This window comes from Channa argus, chromosome 7, assembly GCF_033026475.1.
Source record: "Channa argus isolate prfri chromosome 7, Channa argus male v1.0, whole genome shotgun sequence".
NCBI lineage: Eukaryota > Metazoa > Chordata > Actinopteri > Anabantiformes > Channidae > Channa > Channa argus.
This window is the reverse complement of record NC_090203.1, coordinates 16,241,749-16,260,751: the sequence shown is the minus strand read 5'-3', so window position 1 is coordinate 16,260,751 and position 19,003 is coordinate 16,241,749. Positions and strand designations below refer to the sequence as shown.

General features: G+C 37.6%; 1 protein-coding gene across 2 annotated transcripts in view; it reads right to left on the bottom strand.

Moving 5' to 3' along the window:
- The window catches only part of cdkal1 (CDK5 regulatory subunit associated protein 1-like 1), a 196,009-nt gene that overhangs the window by 163,357 nt on the left and 13,649 nt on the right, over positions 1 to 19,003 (bottom strand). The gene's annotated exons all lie outside the window — the stretch shown is intronic.

Here is a 19,003-nt window from a genome sequence, read left to right as displayed (position 1 = left end):
TCCACATGGCTTCCCTGCAGCCAATTCAAAAAAGGTGATGTTAGACTTGTGGGAACTGGGGGGGACATTAATGGCCTACTTTTACTGGGCCACTTTAGGCACAACTGATCTGAAGGTTTTAATGTTCTCAGATAAACCAAACATTTTACCTACTATAGTTTATTTTGTATTGTATGTGAAAATGAAATCTATATTTTTCCATATTTTATTATTCACAAGCAATACATATTACAGTAAAATGTGTTTTGAAAGTTGAAATAAAAAAGTGTTTCCCACAGTTAAACTGCATCATTGAATACATTGCCAGGGACCACCTGGAATTCATTCTTCAAAGATGACAAAAGGGCCACAGACCACTGGTTGAAAACCCCAGCTATAGCAGCCTGACTTTTCCCATTTCTTATTTCTGTCTGCTTCCTTCCTGCTTCCTTCCATTAGTGCTTCAGGCTGCAGCAAGCTGCTGGAGGTGTGGAGTTAATGTAAATCCAACTTAAAGAACAAAGCAATAGCCACATAACAAACTGAACAGTTCAAACTGTGTAACGTGACTTGCATAGTATAAAATTAGTTGTAGTTACTGTAGCATTACATTTTGTCTTGAATATTGATGAACCATTTCAAATTTCAGTAGCAGTACGCTCTGATTTTATACATATGTGAGAAACACTCCAAGGCTTTTTCCATGTTCCCTTCTGAACCCACATTTCATCTGTTTGCCTCACATCATTTCAAAGCGAAACTCCAAATCAAGCCTCAGGCCAGCAGCTTAAAAATAAATACGTTACAAATTATACTCAATGTTGCAATATAGTCATTGAATACATCCCACAGAGAACAAGATGCAGTACATTGAGTATATATATATCACCTATCCCTACATCCATCCATTTATCTTTTTCACATCTTATCCTGTGTTAAGTCACTCTAACACCTAAACAGCATTAGCAGTACTCAAATACAGACTCATTGCAGTTAACTTAAACTAAGAAGGTCAATGGTGCATATAGCAGATGGAAGGACACCTACAAATTGCTATATGTTTATATCCTGTAAAATGATCAAAAGTAATAAAAAAAGAGAAAAAGAATAGGGTGTAAATGTGCATTAATGCTTTTAAACTTGCATCTGACTTCTCTATATTAAAATATTTCTCTGGTTCTAGTTGAACAAGTTCTCTTCATTAGGTGGTTAGAGGATTTCATCTGGGCGAGCTCTGTAAAAAAGCCAGTTGACTATAATTACAAACTCCATAGTATGAGCAACATAACGACATAATCTAAACTTAAGGTTCCTCCAAGTGATGTCATTTTGAGGCGTTTTTCAGCTAGAAGTAGAGAGACATTTTGATATAGGGAAGTTCAATGATATTTATGTACATCTACTACCCAAACTCAAACCAAAAGAGTTAAAAAAAGGTGTCCTTTAAGGCATTGAGATTATATTACATGTTTTAATATTTAAGGACTTTTCACCGCCTGTAAATGGTGTGGTTACAGAAACCACATTATGCTTTCAAGAGGAAAACACAACAGTCTTAGTCTGGAAATGTGTGTTGAAGTTGTTTGTTCATATGTGCCTTTGTGTGTTGTAGGGAGAGAGGGAGTTCAGCTGGCAAAATATACCCATTATGCTTGCCTTTATTTGTCTGGGAAACAAACACACACAGGAATAGTGGGAGTGGTCTCAGCTGTGTAGTTGCTGTCTACTCTCTGTCCTAAGGGAGCCTTTCCAGACCAACAATAACAAGCTCTCCATCAATTTCTTACACACACATATGCACACACACCCAAACACATGCACACACACGCGTACACAAACACACAAGACAAACACAATTGCAACATTTGAAAGACAATTATATTTACCAAGTCAGCACAACTAACAAGTATGTAGTTAAATACTACACAGAAAGAGCAACACTACTTGCATATTTTGTTTTCTGCCTCCATGATCAATAGCATTATCATTTGCTGTGCTTCCCTGTTACATGAGTCATACAAGTAGCTCTTCTTCACATAATTGTCAGGTCCTTTGTTTTCATCAATAAGACAAGGCAGCCACGGAATTTGTCCAAATGTCCACTCTACCAACTTTCTCGTATATACAGCTTTAAACCTGTAATGCCTTTCAGCCTCATATGTGACAATGGCAGCAGCCCTTGATTTAGCATCTGACTCAACAGAAAGTACAACAGTCCATCCATCTAGAGGCAAATTCAGCACAGTCAAAAATCATATGTTCTGTGCCAGTTTTATATTGTTAGCAGCCACATGCCTCTGCTCAGTATCACGATTGCTGCCAGTAAACTGGGAGTCAAAGCCACCACCAGGCTTAGAAATATCCAGAGAGAGCAGCTGCTTCCCAGGGCTTTTTAAGATGTAACCTTGAGAAAGCAGCAGATCATTGAAAAAAATGACAGAGTTAACCAATCATCTGCTTTTATATGCCATTATTATTTGTTTTACCATAAGAGACACATTTTTAGGACGGCTCTTCACGCTACAAGAGTGCTTAATGAGTTCGCTTTAGCAACGATACAAAGGAAACTACAGAGAAAACATCCAAAAACATAATAAGTCTTGTGCTTCCGACTTTTTGTCTAGCACATAACATCAAATGTAAAAATGTAAAATAAATGACACTAAATTAAAATAATTTCTCATGTAGCATTAGCTCTCTCTCTCTCTCTCACACATGCACACACACCTAAATTCTAACTGGGTCTGATACCAGGACCTTGTAGCTCTAAATAAACCTAAAAGATTTAAAGGAGATGGAGACTCTGCCCTGACATTAAAGGAAAGGAATACATAAAGTACATATGTATACATAGTAGGCATACTTTAAAAGTAAATACTGACAAAGATGGTCCAGAAATGACATGGAAAATTAATCTAAACAGTTGCCAGTATAATTTACTTCCTGCAGACTTATTCCTTTATGAAAATCAGTTACAGGAACAAAACCACAGCTTGAAAACCACACTGGCAATTGGCTTTAAAATTCTTAGTGACAGTTTCTTCAGCTGAGCAAACTTTGAAACTAGCTAAATTGAAATCTATCAAGACATACCTCTTATTATGCAAGTCAGAAATGGGACTGTGATTATTTTCAACTAGACAGACCTTGCAGTTGTAATAATGATTTAAATGATTCATATATTGAAATGGAACTGCTAAACCTATGCTTTATTCCACAACAGGAAAACAAAGCCTCAAATAACACTTTATGTTTACAATCTAAAACATACTAATATTCAATATCACATATGTTTTTGTGGTAACTTCTACATTAGTGTGGGAAACAAATCTTAGGTAACCTTCAGTAACTCAGCACTTCAGTACCAATCACAGAAAAAAAAAAAAAGTTGATTTTGGTAAATCTCTGGAAAGTTAAAAATTTGCATTAGATTTGCATAGGCATGGAGGCACAGCCAACGGCAGAGATGTGATTTGATTATTTTTGTATATCATGGCCATCAAGCAATTGTGTGATAAGTTGTTAGAATGGAATGTGTACAAAAACTGTTGACTTATCTCTTATCCAAAGGCCCAAAGGCCTGAGATAAGCGATCTATTGTGTGCGCGTGTGTGTGTGCATGTGTGTGTGTGCACGTGTGCACGTGTGTAATGGTAGTAATATGTGAGTGTATGTGTGCCAACTGAGTCTGTTAGCTCTATCTTAATTACAAACCCTGGAGTTTATAATATGAATGGGTGTTTAAAAGGAACGCTGGAATTTGTTTTTTATTGAAAACTAACTTTAATTACTTTACATGTTGTGTATTAACAGTATTTTTAGACTTGCAGTAACTGATGGACTGTAGATGCAGATGTCGCAAATAAGACCAAATACAAAAAGGCAAAAGACGTGAGCTGTAAAACATCAAACATTGTTGAGTCTTTCAATCCATTGCAGTGCTGCTTTAAATGTTTGGTCAGATTTAAGTGCAGACTTGAAGCTAATTAGCTTCCCACAAGCATTGTGCTGTGTCTTTTCTAAAATGAATGCAGACATTTGTGCATTGAGTGTTTACTGTGGTCCAATGTGTTGTAGTTTGTAAAATTAGCCATGCGTGCTAACTTTTAGTGAAACAAATGAACATCCTGTTGTGTTGATAGGCACATGTAGAAAGCTCCTGACACACAGCTGCATACATCCTTATAGATATGTGGCTTTGTTTGTTCAAGTTTTTGTTAGAGGTACTTTTTTTCGTTCTAATTTGGAACCAAGTTCAAATTTCCACCAATGATCTTAGTTGTCTAAGCCATAAATCAACTATAGGCTTAATATTTACATTTTTGCTAAGCTGTTCAAAGCATTTATCCCATTCTATATGTCATTCTATGTGTGAACACGCAATACTAACACTATTTCGCAGTCTGCAGGAGACAGCTAAAAACCCTGTTTTATATTTTATCAAATGTCAGAAATATATTTTTGTTGACCACAACAGCTGACCCCCAAAGAAATTGTGACCGTGTGTGATAGAGTAAGAGTGACAGAGAGAGAGAGCATTTCTCTACTATAAGGAATTCCACCACTCTCAGACAATTGACCCAAAATCAAAAGTTCTTTGCCTGTGTGTGGGTGTACATAAAGCTATTTCTCACCTCGTATGTGTATGGAGGTGTGCCTTAGCTCATTCTTTAAAACATCCCGACTGACTGACTCCAATGGCTAAATCTAATTCATAAAGTGTGTGTTTGTGTCATAGTCACTTTAAATTCATCCTGCAACCAAATCATACAGAGAGAATCTGGGATACTGAAAAAGTAGCACCTGGGGTCAGTGTGTGTGCGTGCGTGCGTGTGTTTGTGAAATATACACAAGGTCATACATAAAGCATTACAATCACACTACTCCCAATGGAAATGAGTAGAAAGGGTTATGGGAGCAGGTGCATGCACCAATAAGTATGGATGGAATGATGGGACAAAAGAAAGAGTGAGTGAGGATCAGATGGCGAGCCTATATATAAAAAAGAAAGGAAAAGGGATTAAAAAGAAAGGTAGGACAGATGGACATGGTTGAGGGTCATCCTGAGAGCAGAATAAATGAGGTGATAGTGAACACAAAAATAGGATTTGAGGATGATCAACAACCTTAGGAAATATAAGTAAAAGAGTAACAAACTCGAATGCATTATGAAAGAATGGATTTGGATAAAGAAGGACTGGAAAAGAGGAGTTGCAAGAAAGGTACAATAAAACAAAACAGTAATCTCAAATAAGACCTGTTTTATAAACAAAATTGAAATACATTTTATGGATACCATGTTTCTGTACTTATGTCAGGTTTGTGTGCGTTCAACTTTGAAGTTATATAAATATTTTGTTGCAGAAACAATAAAATTAGGTATTCTGCACACTGGGTCTTGTTGTGGATTTACCCACAGGTGTGTGCAGCACCCCACAGAGAAACAGAGATGAGGCTCAGCTGCAGGGTCAGAAAGCAGAGAAACAAAAAACAGGCAGAATGGGAATAAGGTAATTTCCTCAAACTCCCACGTATCCAATACATGCAGATGAGCCAAATCACAAATAAAAGAAGGGGATTGTAAATTTAGCTTAGTTGTTTACTATAAATAGGCAAACTGTATCGTTTTCATACATATACATACTTTGGAAATTTCTTTTTCTGCTTTAATGAAAGTAGCTACAAAATATTTTTTTAAATGCAATCATTTTAAATTTAGAACAAATAAACAAAGAAACATAATGTTAAGTAGGGGTATGAAGAAATCATCAATATGCCTGAGTTAGTGATACTGTATCAATTCTCCAAAATATTGATTTTTGATTATCAAATTATATACAAAACGTTGTAACAATGGCTCATTTTATGTAAAGTTTAAGTGTTTTGTTACTATATACAACTGGTAGAGTAGCCATCCATGAACCACAGGGTCAGCATTTCAATTCCCGTTCAACTCTCAGTTCCTCCTGGCCTCACATCGAAAAGTGCCTGGATAAGACACTGAGCCCTAATTTGCCCTGGTGTGTGTAGCACGCTCTTGTAAGTTACGTTGAATAAAAGCATCTACCACATGACTAATTATAATTGCTGTAACTATCTATACAGATTAAAATATTAACATAAAAACATAAAAGAATGTAAATATATTTCCTTGCTTACAATATCACATATCACAACATTGTGATATGTGTCACTTTATTGTGACACATATCGTATTGCCAGCTTGTTGCCAATCCACAGCCCTAAAAAGCACACAGTAAATCTCAAGTGCTATCCACAATAGAGGAGACTTTGTGGCTTATTTCCATCCTCTAGCTATGGCTTTACAGTAGGGATGTCCTGATGCAGATACCAGTATAGGGTAGTGGGTCCGATCCTGCTTTCTTTGTACTTATACTCACATACCTTTTTTGAAACTGCACCTAAACTACATCAACTGTTGGGTACTGTATCTCGTATAGAAAGATACATTACAATTGAATAACACCACAAAAAAAGAATCCTACAAATGTGTTTTTATACACAATACAAGGCAAAGAGTTACCAGACCACAGACACCTTTCTCTGAAAATAAATGAAAGTTCAAAAATTGTTATGTATCTGTTTGGACTAAATATGGTTTCCAGAGTTGTTTTAAATAACTGTATTTTAATGGGGAAACCAAAGTGTAAAAATACACTGGGACAGAGGAAAATTTTGAAAAAAAATATAACTGTTTCCCTCAGCATCATCGTATTTGATAATATTCCACAGGATCCTAAAACTACTGGTGCTTTACTTAAGTAACTATTTTCCTTTGATCGATTCTTCCCCTTTTTTCAAATTACCTAATTGTATATTTCGCCTTTGCACCCATCTCATGAATCCACCACAAATTACATCGACTCATTTTTTTCTTTCCTCCATTTCTTCTTTCATTTGAAAACCTCTTGTCACCACTCTCTTTATTCCACACGTCAGTTTTTCCTCCTACTTTTTTCAATTTCTACTGCACCATCCAACCCCAAGATTAACCTCAGAGTTTTTCCTTTTTTTTTTTTTTTTTGCATTCTTCACACTTTCTTAAAATTACAATGTTAAAAAGGCAATTTTACAAAGTCTTGAAAAATGACATAGTAAAAATATGTTAATATTTCCAGTAACATTTCTTGTAGTGGTAGAACACACGAAAGAAGTTTTTTCCAAAGAAAAAATAAAACTTTCATGAGCTTAAAAGTATTAAGTTTTAAGAGTTCCATAGATTATGGGGAAAGAGAAAAAATGAATTTGTAGAGCAAGCTAGCCCCATAACTCATCCATTTAATTTCAAAAAGGACCAGACAAGAATTTGCTTGATTTTCTTCATTTACTAACAACAGTAAAGATCTGTCTAGTCATAAGAAATTAAAGGTATCAGAAATGGATAATTAATGATTGTTTCATATAGAAAGCTATCCACTATAATTACACACTATAAAATGTTTTAAAAATTATAATTTAGAAAATGTACAATTACAGTATGTCATGCATCTACTTTTAATGGTTTACTGAAATATAGTTCTATGTACAAAATCTGTTTGACAAATAATAGGTTTATTTGCAAAGCCTTAAAGTAACACATTCAATAATTGGTACTGGGATATAAATAATTAAAGACTTTTGTGTTGATATAATTACAATCTAAACTGAAACTGCAATCTTGCTCTCTAGCACTACGGCACTCCCATGGTGATTACTCTGCAAACAGATTTGCTGTCTGCCTGCTGGGAAAGCATCCTGCTTGTTTTTTTCATGCAGTTCAAGTAAGTTCACTGCACTCAGATCTTTTATATTTATGTAGAAAATAGAGCTCTGGAGACTCCTGCCTTCCAAACACAATTACCCATTCATGCAAAGTCCTTTAATTCTTAACCCTCTTGAAGACATATATATCGTATATAACCCACTGCTATCATGGTGGCTAAAGTATCTTATTTTCTGTTTCACACACTTAACAAGTTTCCATAATATACACTTTGTATAATGTACCTTTCCCAAGAAGAAGCAAACTGAAGAATAAGATAACATAACTACATGTAGTGTTAGTATTTGCTGTCTTTTCAGTGCACTGGTTCCCATTCAAACTAGAATTACATTTCCAGATTTTTCAGACCAAAAGGAACAAATAAATGGTGTCTCGAATTCCTCTCTGGCCTTCAGCCGAGGTGGAAGCTGGATGAAGGCAAGAAGAACGAGCCGTCTGGATGTGTATGTGTGAAGTGTTTGCAAGTGTGTACGTTTCAGTAAAGGAGAGGAGAGGCAGACAGCAGCCCTAGGGGTCAATATGATGCTCCTGGTGTTTCACACACAGACCACACCATGACCCAATTTCTATCCCATACCATACACACCCCCACACACTCCCAGATTCATGCATGCACGCGCACACACATCCAGTTCTCTTTAGTTATTTCTGTCTTCTCCCCTCAATCCATTTCACCATACATCTTAAAACACATCATCTTTCCTCCTCTACTGCTTACATTTCACATCTTTCTCACACACACACACACACACACACAAAACACAGGACATGCTGACCTTGGAATGCGGTGCAATGGTGGTTTATATGGGTAAGCATGTCGGGGCAAAGGGTTGGCTTTGGGGTGAATGGATACACTTGACTGAGCTAACAAGTGCTGTATGGCCTTAGTGGCTGATTGGTTGACTGGACAGCTGCATGCCAGGCAAGAACATAATGTGGAGAATGAAATATCTAATCATTGTCATTGCACTCAGTCACATTACATGTTTACATGTAAATGTTCACTAAAGACAGCGCCTTTCCAAACAGGTAAATAATACTGTTGTCATTACGTAGTGTAAAGTACGGGATAAATGGCACTGAACACAAAAACATTGCCTAACATGCTTATGATTGCATTAATCTAGCACTGTTAAGGTTTAACATGCTTCCTGCAGGACTGTTTACCATTTTTGGGGCATTTTGGAAAAGGAAGTGGTTGTTTTGGGTTTTCTTCTGACCCATGAGCCAATCACAAACACGGTGTAACATGTCAGCACATGGCACAGTTTAAAAAAAATGAAGAGGCACAGCACAGGCTAGAATTAGTAAAGTTCTGTGCCCTAATCACCCAGGTCTGCAGTGCACAGTATTTTGTTCCATTTTCCACAGAAAAGACCAGTTTTAATGTGTCACAGCATAGCATGCAGTACTAAGGAAAATTAAAGTAAGATGTGGATGTGTGTTTCAATTTATTTGTATCTTGTGCACATATGTATCTCTACATTTCCCTCACTAATGTAGTAAATTGTTAGTGGACCTTAGAGGACTTACAACATTCACCTCCAAATCACATTTTCAAGCAAGCACTTGGACAGGCACATCTACACAAACACTTACAAAGACACACACACCCATTCATTTATCCACACAGTGGGGCCTTGGGCTTTTGGTGGTTCATTTATCTGTCTAGCAGGGTGAGCAACCACTCAGCCAAGGATAATAATGCAATCAACTGCCATTAAAGGGACACTGGGGCTACACACACACACACACACACACACACACACACACACACGCACACACAAAGACAAGTACAGTAACAACAGCTCCGCACAATATACTAACAAGTGTCAGTAACAGTAAGAAAAATGCATATGCTGCTAAAGTAAGTCACGATATTAGTAAAGTTCATGTAAGTCTAAAGAAAGTTAATCAACTAGTTGGTTTGATTAGTCATAGTTATTCTTCTAGCAAAAAGAATGAAAACGTCCCAACCATGCTCTGGCTCCAGCTCCCTTATGTCAGAATGTGATGGCATCTCACTCATTTGCAGACACAGCAAAAAGTGTTCAGACTAACATCTCCTTGAAACATTGCTCCTTTTCTTTCTAAAACAATGTTGAAATTAATAACTCTTTTTTGCCATTCATGTTTGCCTATAAAAAAGGTCATTGAGCCCATTTAAAAGGAGTGTATTAAGAAGTTCCAGGTCGATGGTATTGGAACCAACCTCCCTGGAAGTTACTACAAGAACTGAGCCCAGATTGAACTGAAAAAAGTCTGAATGGAAAAAACAAAAAACAAAAACAAGGCTAGGCACACTACAAATGGATGATGACAGAACAATGAACTGCTCTAAAGTGGCCTCCTTTAAACCCACATCTTTGAGAACATAACAATCTATGGAGCAAGCTTAATTTTTAATGTAGTTACATTAAAAAGCAGAAGTTGCAGGCTTATTTTATAAAATAAAAATAATTACTTATTATTTTATAATATAGGACAAAGAAAAGCCAATCACTTTGTTGGCTTAAACTTAATTTTCTTTTTGAAGAAGGATAGAGGTATATTTAGCCATATCAGTTAAGTGGCAGAAAATGATGCAGCAATGATTCTTTTTGCATATGCATAATCCACAGTCTCTTTTCAGAGACAAAATACCAAATAGTGTGTCGCTGTGTCAGTTTGTACTAAAAAGTGGGGAATGCATGCTAAGTTAGGCACAGCAGGGGCCACTATAGCACTCATGCCAACAGTTTGACAACATCTTTGAAATGTATATTCCCTCCGGATTTCTCTCCTGTTCTCAACAACTCAGAGTCCAGTACTGTTAGAGAGGGAGTGGCAGCTTTTCAGAGCGAGGCAGTGGGACAGATTTAAAAAATGGAGGCGGGGAAAATCAAGAGCATGAAGATGATAAAGATGGAAATATAGCAATAGCAAAAATGCAAAAAAAAAAAAAAGCAAATGATAAAACACAAAAGGAACACATGGAAAGGGAAAACATTACAAGGGTGCACAAAGGAGAGACCTAGCATTAGAAGATTAAGTGGAGGTATCTAGAGAAATAGAAAGCAAGCTCAGCTGAAAAGTGGAGCAAAGTGATAGATGCTGTGAGACAAGCCAACAAATAATTTGGATGGTAGAGGTTTGCTTCTGCAGAGCAGGAGGCTGGAGTCAATCTGTCTCTATTACAACTGATCATAGTGACACAGTGGGGTGCACCTGGGTCCAGATTTAAGGCCCCTCTCTTCGACTGCAAATAGCGTATGCCACTATTCAACTGCCAACATTAAGGCCTATTTTTCCCATTGAGCCAGTATTGTACGATTTATTGATGCCGTCACTACATTGTTCAGTGGCTTACGGAGGGAGTTGTTTCTGAACTGGAGAAAAAAACTGAGCATTTAAATTTTAAAACAAATACTGCAGAAGATGACACGAGGGCTTGTAGGGCACATATACGTTTTAGATGAAAATAATACAAAAGGAATGAAGCACATCAGTGGATTGTCTATGATTTCAATGTGCATTAAGTGTGATTTATTGAGCGGTGTACAGTCAGGGAATGGAAACCAGGCCTAAATAGATTTTTGCCATTAAACGTCTCACCTTGCATAGATAGAATATTCTGAAGCCTCAGGTAATAATTGGGCACAATCACTAGTCTGCAGCTCAGACAGAACACCGTTATGATTGGTGCAGGAATGAAAAGATATTTCACACAGTGAGAGAGGGATTAGAGTCAAGGGCACAAAAGTCAGTGTGTCTGAGAGAACGGGGGACCTAGAAGGTTACACACCGACAGAGTAATGTGCTGATGGCTTCCCTTTTACCAGCACCTTAATGTACACGCTGTTCAAATATGTTTAATACTCAAGTTTTCTATCATCTCCCATCATCCTCATTGCTAAAAACTACGATGTGACACTTGGAGATTTGCGATGATGTAAAATTTTTAATAAACTAAACAATGCAATTTCTGAAGAAATTAAAGTAATACTGCTGTGCAAGGTAAAACCTTTGCTGTGTGTGTGGCCAACTTTATGTGGCTAAAAAAGGTTCAATAATTGTCTTCAAATGATGGTCTAAATGTAGATTAATTAGCTTCTCCCGATCAGGTCTGTGTGCCTGCTACCAAATAGTTGTCATGGTGATGTCTTAGTGGCATATATGTCCAGCATGCATGTATAGAAATTAATTTTAAAAAGTTATTAATACTATAGAATAAACGACTATTTTTTTTTTTGAACGTCTGTCCCGCAAAGTATGTGGTATAGATGCCAAAGTTTTGGAAGGGCCCCTGGAGTACAGTTTTATATGTAACAGACGGCTGGCTGCTAAATAGCATAAACTGTAGATTAAGCCATACTACACTGCTGTGAAAACTTAATGTGAAGTGTCTTCTGAAGAAGACTGAATAGTTGTTTATGTGGGAAACAGTTCTGTAAATCTGAATGGGTGAATGAATAGATAAGTTGATTAAGTGTATTGTATGGTTTGTATGCATCTGGTGTGCGTGTGTGTGTCCTGCCAGTTAAAAACTCACCAACAAAAATTACTACCAGCTATTGGACTATTAGCTCAGACTGTTAACATTATACACATTCACACAACAGAAAGGACTCAAACTCCAGCATATTACTCAAACATAAAGTATGTAGCAGGAGTTTAATAGAAATTTTAGTTAAGTGTCAACAGCACCAAAAAAATTCAAATACAAATTCAGAAAACAATCGAGTGAATTGATCTAATTACGCTGTAGGTCCAAATGCAGAAGAAGCATTACCATGGAGATCTAAACTACTTACAAAATGCCCAGTCAGACATATGTTAAGCAAGATCAGACAGCTCTAAGGCTTACATGTGTCAAAATGCTACCCCCGTTGCCCAAATATTGTAATGTGAGAGACTTTCATGAGCCACTAGTGCAAATTTAATGTTTATGGAGAGCAAAATGTGGGATCTAGAGTGGTTAGAGATGCTCCTTCTTTAGCTATATGTAAGTCTCACTGTCTCCATTAAACACTTGTGTTTAATAGATGAGCAAAGTGGCACTGCTGTCACTCTGAGGCTCATAGAGAAAAAAATTCTACCTCTGTTTGCTTAGACAGTTTCAATTTAAAAAGTACACACACTTAAAAAAGTATTTTGGCTCCAGTACAACTGAATGAATAAACTACTAATAGTACTAATAGGCGGGAAGCGTTCGTTCAAGGATGCAATAAAGGTGTTCCATTTTTTTGGTACAAAAATAAATTAGCTTGCCACCAGGGTTTGTTTGTGTTGTGAAGTAAGTATTACCTATCCCTCACTGCATTGTGATGCTTTTCCTATATAGTGTTAAAAAATAAATAATAAAAAAAAACACACACACAAAAAAAAGCAGAATGCAATGATTTGCAAATCTCATCAACACATATATTTTATTCAAAATAGAACATAAACATATCAGATGTTGAAACAGACATTTTACCATTTCATGGAAAATATTAGCTCATTATGAATTTGATAGCAGCAACACATGTCCAAAAAGTTGTAACAGGGTGATGTTTACCATTGTATAGAATCCCCTCTTTTTTAATTCCTGGATTTTATGTTTTATGATGCGTTAAATATTTTCTATTGGTGAAAGGTCTGGACTGCAGGAAGGCCAGTTCAGCACCCAGACTCTTTTCCTGTGAAGCCATGCTGTACTATGCAAGGACTTCTCTGTAGGAAATGTTGTCTGGATGGGAGCAAATGTTGCTCTAAAGCCTCTATGTACTTTTCAGAATTGATGGTGCCTTTCCAGAACGGACTAAGCAGCACATGCCATAGGCACTAATACACCCCCACACCATCAGAGATGCAGGATGTAGAACTGTCTGCTGATTACAAGTCAGATGGTCCCTCTCCTCTTTAGTCTGCAAGACATAGAATCCATGGTTTCCAAAAACAATTTCAAATTTTGATTCCTTAGACCATTTTAAATGAGCTTTGACGAAGAGAACACAGCGGCATTTCTGCACCATGTTCACATTTGGCTTCTTTACATTATACAGGTTTAATTTACATTTGTGGGTTGCACAGTGAACTGTGTTCACAGACAGTGATTATTGGAAGTGTTCCAGAGCCCATGTCAGCAGGGAATCACACCTGTTTTTAATGCACTGCTGCCTTAGGGCCAGAAGATCACGCGCATCCAGTTTTGAACTTTGGCCTTGACCCTTGCGCACAGAGATTCCTCCTGATTCTTTGAATCTTTAGATGATATTATATACTTTAGATGGTGGGATTTTCAGTCTTCAAAATTTTATGGGGAAGAACATGTTCCTCAATTTTTTAGATGCAGTTTGTCACAAATTGCTGAACCTCTGCCCATCTTTACATTTGAGAGGCTCCACCTCTCTGAAATGCTCCTTTTATACTGATTTTAAATGATTTTATATTTTCCATGAAACGGTAAAATTTCTCAGTTTCAACATCTGATATGTTGTTTCTGTTCTATTGTGATTAACATATGGGTTAATGAGATGTGCAAATCCTTGCATTCTGTTTTAATTTACTTTTTACACATGATGTGTGATATTTTGTGTTTGCAAACAACATCTACTGCATGTACAGGTAAATCATTTACACAAGGGACGCATCATGGAATGCGTTTACATGCACTTAAGTAACCGGGTTACTCGGAGAAATCAGCTCTCTCGGATAATTGCGAGCGCCGTTTACATGCCCTTAAGAAATTTGGTTACGGGAAATCCGTGTGTACATGCAGCAGAAGACCTGATTTCTCCTCCACCTCTGACTTATTTGGAAGCTAGGTGCACACATTTTAACAGAACAGTGATGAAAAATCCTGCTTTCTGACTTTTCTTTTGTGTGTGTGTGTGTGTGTGTGTGTGTGTGTGTGTGTGTGTGTGTGTGTGTGTGCTCATGTCACAGCAAAGTGACAGAGCAGGGGGGCCAAAAAGGGAGGAGACACACACAGCAGATCCATCCACAAGAGTAACAGTAAGGATTTTAAAAATCGGACAGGAACGTGACTTATTAGACTTCTACCTGGCACTATGTGTTAGTTAAATTTTCCATTGTGCTTTACGCCGGTTCGTTTTAAAAATCGAGGCGGCATCGCCTTGTTAATGATCTCGACCATTACTCATTCTTTCACTCAGCTGTGTCTTCTTGTCTGTAACCTGGTTACTTAAGTCCATGTAAACGCACTCATGGAAGGGAACACGTACTAATTTAATAAATAAGAAAATATTCTGCACTTCTCCTGACAAACCTGCTACCTGCAAACTGTTACTGGTGCGCACAAAACGCAAAAACAAAACGTTTTCTTAAAATTGTTAACCCTTTGTATTCATGTTTTTTCCTTTCAGAAGAGCCTCACTTGTGGTTTTTGTGATGTACTTGCTTCTAAAACAAAAACAAAACAAATGATATCAAAATAATGTTTTACATGTTACAATAGAAAAATCTATGTTTTCTGTATTTATTTTTTATCACTTTAGATTCAGGCATTTAATGTATTATATGAGATAACTTCATAATTTTTGCTTTTAAAAATAATCCAACTAAAAAAAGTGTCATTTTGCAAACAACTTTCTAACCCTGCAGGAGAGTGTGTGCGTGTGTGGGGAGGGATAGAGAATGTTGTTCTGTGCCTCGATGCCAACTGTCAAAAATCATGCACACTATGGTAACCACAGCCAGTTCCCCATTTCACAACAATAACAGACTAGGCAAATATTGACACACTATTTCTTTGACATTACAAATGTGATTATATTTGCCCTTGGAGATGGCAGTTTATATTCAATGAGGTGCTTGTCCCTCTGTGTGAGAGAGGGTGTGTTGAATGTTGAATTTTCAGATAAAAATAGGCCATGTAAGGAACACACGTTAATTTGCTGTGTATACAAAAGAATGTGTTAGCAGACTGTGAGGGATCCAGAAATGTGGATGTCTGTGTGTTTTGTGTTTTTCCCGCCTGTCACCTGGAAGAAGACAAAGAAAGAGAAAGGTAAAGAAAACAGTAGAGGCCACCTGTATGTAAAAGCTCACCTGTCGTGGGAAAAAAACACAAATGAATGTGAGCTGTGGCAGATGGAGCCTTAACTTAGCAATTTTAATGTTTCAGGATAGTGCAGTAAAGCCCATCAACCTACTTCACAACAAGGGTGACTGAAGGGTGAATAGGAAAATAACTGTATTGTAGTTATGAAATATCCCAACTGGGATTTAATATGTACATTTTATTAATTATTTTATTTTTTATTATTTAGGTCAAACAAGCTACATAAATGATAAGACTAACCCCACATTGGATAGGATACCATTATCAGATAAACTGCTCTTTCATGTAGGCAGATACACACAGACACACACAGCTGAAGACATAGCCAGAACAACCATAATCAAACATTCATAAATTCTGTTTTTATTCTTTCCCATTGTTTCTTTCTTTTAATAACTTCAGACTCTCTCACTCTCTTCTTTCCTCCATCACCAACAATAATGGCTGTATATTCTGTAAAAAAAACAAATGGCAAGATCCTGCAAAAGGTCCCACCTGACTGGCCCCTTTATCACTTTGACAGCCATGTTCTCCAAAAAACATACAGGGATCTCTGAAAATCAACATTTAAGTCTGCATTTTGATCCAACTTTGTATGAAGTGGTGCTCTCACATATTTGAGCCAGGGATGCCTACCTGCTGATAGATTGCCTACTGGTCTCACTGAACATCAATTTTGCAACAGCAGTTGCATTTTAATCATTCCATCATCAAATACAGCCTAGCGCTGCTTTGATAAATGAACATTTACAATGTTCATTACATGATGACTTATGATGCCTCACATGATTGCTACCTTAGCCAAGCACTCTCAGCACAACACCTGTTCCTGCTGCATATCGTCACCTTATACCAAGATGGGCCCAAACTACTGACAAAGTTTGCCATTACAGTTTTCTGTTGCTTGTAGAGGGTGGGTATGTGTCTCTGTTTTTAGTAAGTCCAGCAACACCACAGCTAATCTTGTGGCGCAAACTTGCTCCCTTACTTTCTAGGCATGGTTTCATGCAACAGACAGTGTCTGTACGTGAAGCTTGCAGGGGCACACAGGGAGATAACGATGCAATTATCAGATATAATGCATATTTGGCAGAAGACTGCAGTGGTTATTACTTACTTAAAAAAACAAAAAACAAATACAAGTGCAAAAATTATTAAATTAAATAATTGAATTCAATGTATTGGTAGGTCCACATAACCATAATCACGGTATCCAGGGCCTCATGAACTGTCTCTAGTCCAGTGAAATGTTGATTGGTTTCTATAATCCTTTTCAGACATGCACTGGAATTCCGACATTATCCTGACTTTTTTTTTAGGAGGGGATGCATGTGGGAACGAAAATGTCCAATTGAAATGTTGCCGACATTATCCGGACTTTATCCTTCAAGCCCAAGAGTGCAACGTCCTTATTATGTGCAAAAGCTCGTGCGTGTAGCAAGCTTCTCTGTGCCAAATCGTCGGAAGGATTAAAAGCGAGCGAGTAGGCAGGTTGATGAAGTTTCCATTTTGAGTATATTAGATGCCCGGCTCCGATGTGCTGTATATAAAAACACAGATTGTTTTGTATCAAATTGTGCCTTCTGTGTGTGCTGATTGAGCAATTTGTCAGGAGTGCATGTGTGAAACAGGCTTAGGATTAATTAGGTCTGTACAGTTTAAACTTCTTTGAGAAGCTCTAAAGAACAATTGTTTGCTCTAAATAAAAAAAGCACAGGAAGTGATGATGTGATTTGGGAAATCTTGGCATCTACTTAGCCTCAGGACATACACATGATTAGGTTCTCTCTGCTTGCTGCTGTAGCTAATAACCCTTTCGCATATTTAGGGTCCACATGTAAAGCATAATTTAATTAACAGTAATAATTAGACCATTCTCTGCTTTTTTTATTTCTAGGTGGAATTAAAACAATTTAGGTCATTTGGCCTCTTATTACCAGATCCAAGCTAAGGGACATGCAAATCAGATGCAAATGCCACAGAAAAGTGAGAACTACTTATGGTCCCGGTAATAAATACTGAATTTAGCCTCTTGGCTTTCCAAAATCAGCCAGTTGGGGTTCATATGCAAATAGCATGCAAATAGCCTAGACGCATACAGCTTTTATTTTCCTTGAGGGGGGAAGGGCAAGGTTTTGTTGGTTTAATAGACAGGGACACATAACATGCCCTTCTGAGGTTGATGGTTTGAAAACAGTTCATGTTACTTCCCCCCCATTCTTCAGCTATTATATACAAAAGTAGCGGAAAAGACAGGAAAAAAGCACAGGAGATAAAAGGACTGACTGAGACAGATACAGAGATAGCGAGGGTCTATCCTATCCTTTACCCTATATGCTCCTTTGAAAGCATCTATTGTGAAACTGCAACAAGAGGTGTACACAAACACAGGCACACTTGTACAGGGCCCAGGCTGCTGATCTACCTTGTTTATAAATGTTTGAGGAGAAAGGCTCGATGTAGTATAATGCTTCTTGATGGTGGCCCTGAACACATCACCTTATCTCTCTACCAGCAATGCCACAACATTCAAAATGAACAATGATCACAACCCTCCAATGCATGCACAGACTTGCTGCTGGTGATTAGGGACACGGTTCAGCTTGTATATGTAGCACTAAACATTTTGAACACATATTCACTAGTATCAATTTGTGGTCTGGTTTACTGCCCCCAAGTGCTTTGCATCAATAGGGGGCCTGGTGATTCAATGGGTAAAGCATCAGGTTGGGATACAGAAGGCCAAGGGATCGAATCCCACTGCACCAGGGTGCACCGAGCCACCCAGGGCTTCATTGGTGCCGTTCCTGAGCCCAGATAAAAACAGGAGGGTCAGGGCAGGAAGGGCATCCAGCATAAAAACTCATGCCAAATCAACTTGTGGAACACGTTCCACTGTGGCGACCCCGGAAGGGACGAGCTGAAAGCCACTGAGTGCTTTGCATCAATAAGCTGGTCTGCTCATTCAAGGCAAGAAGGTATTACAGCTTGCCCATGTTGCTAGATTTTTTTCCCTTTTCAAGGGTAACAAGAGTAAATCTTTTTAGGGAACTCACTGTTGGCAAACAGAAAATGTCTGTTTTGCCAGTAGCAATGAAAGAATTAAGCAAAAAGTCTTATAATGATAAAAGTAGGGTGAAATAGATGTTCCAGTTTAAGAGAAAAATTATTCAACTACAACTTTTGGCATTTTC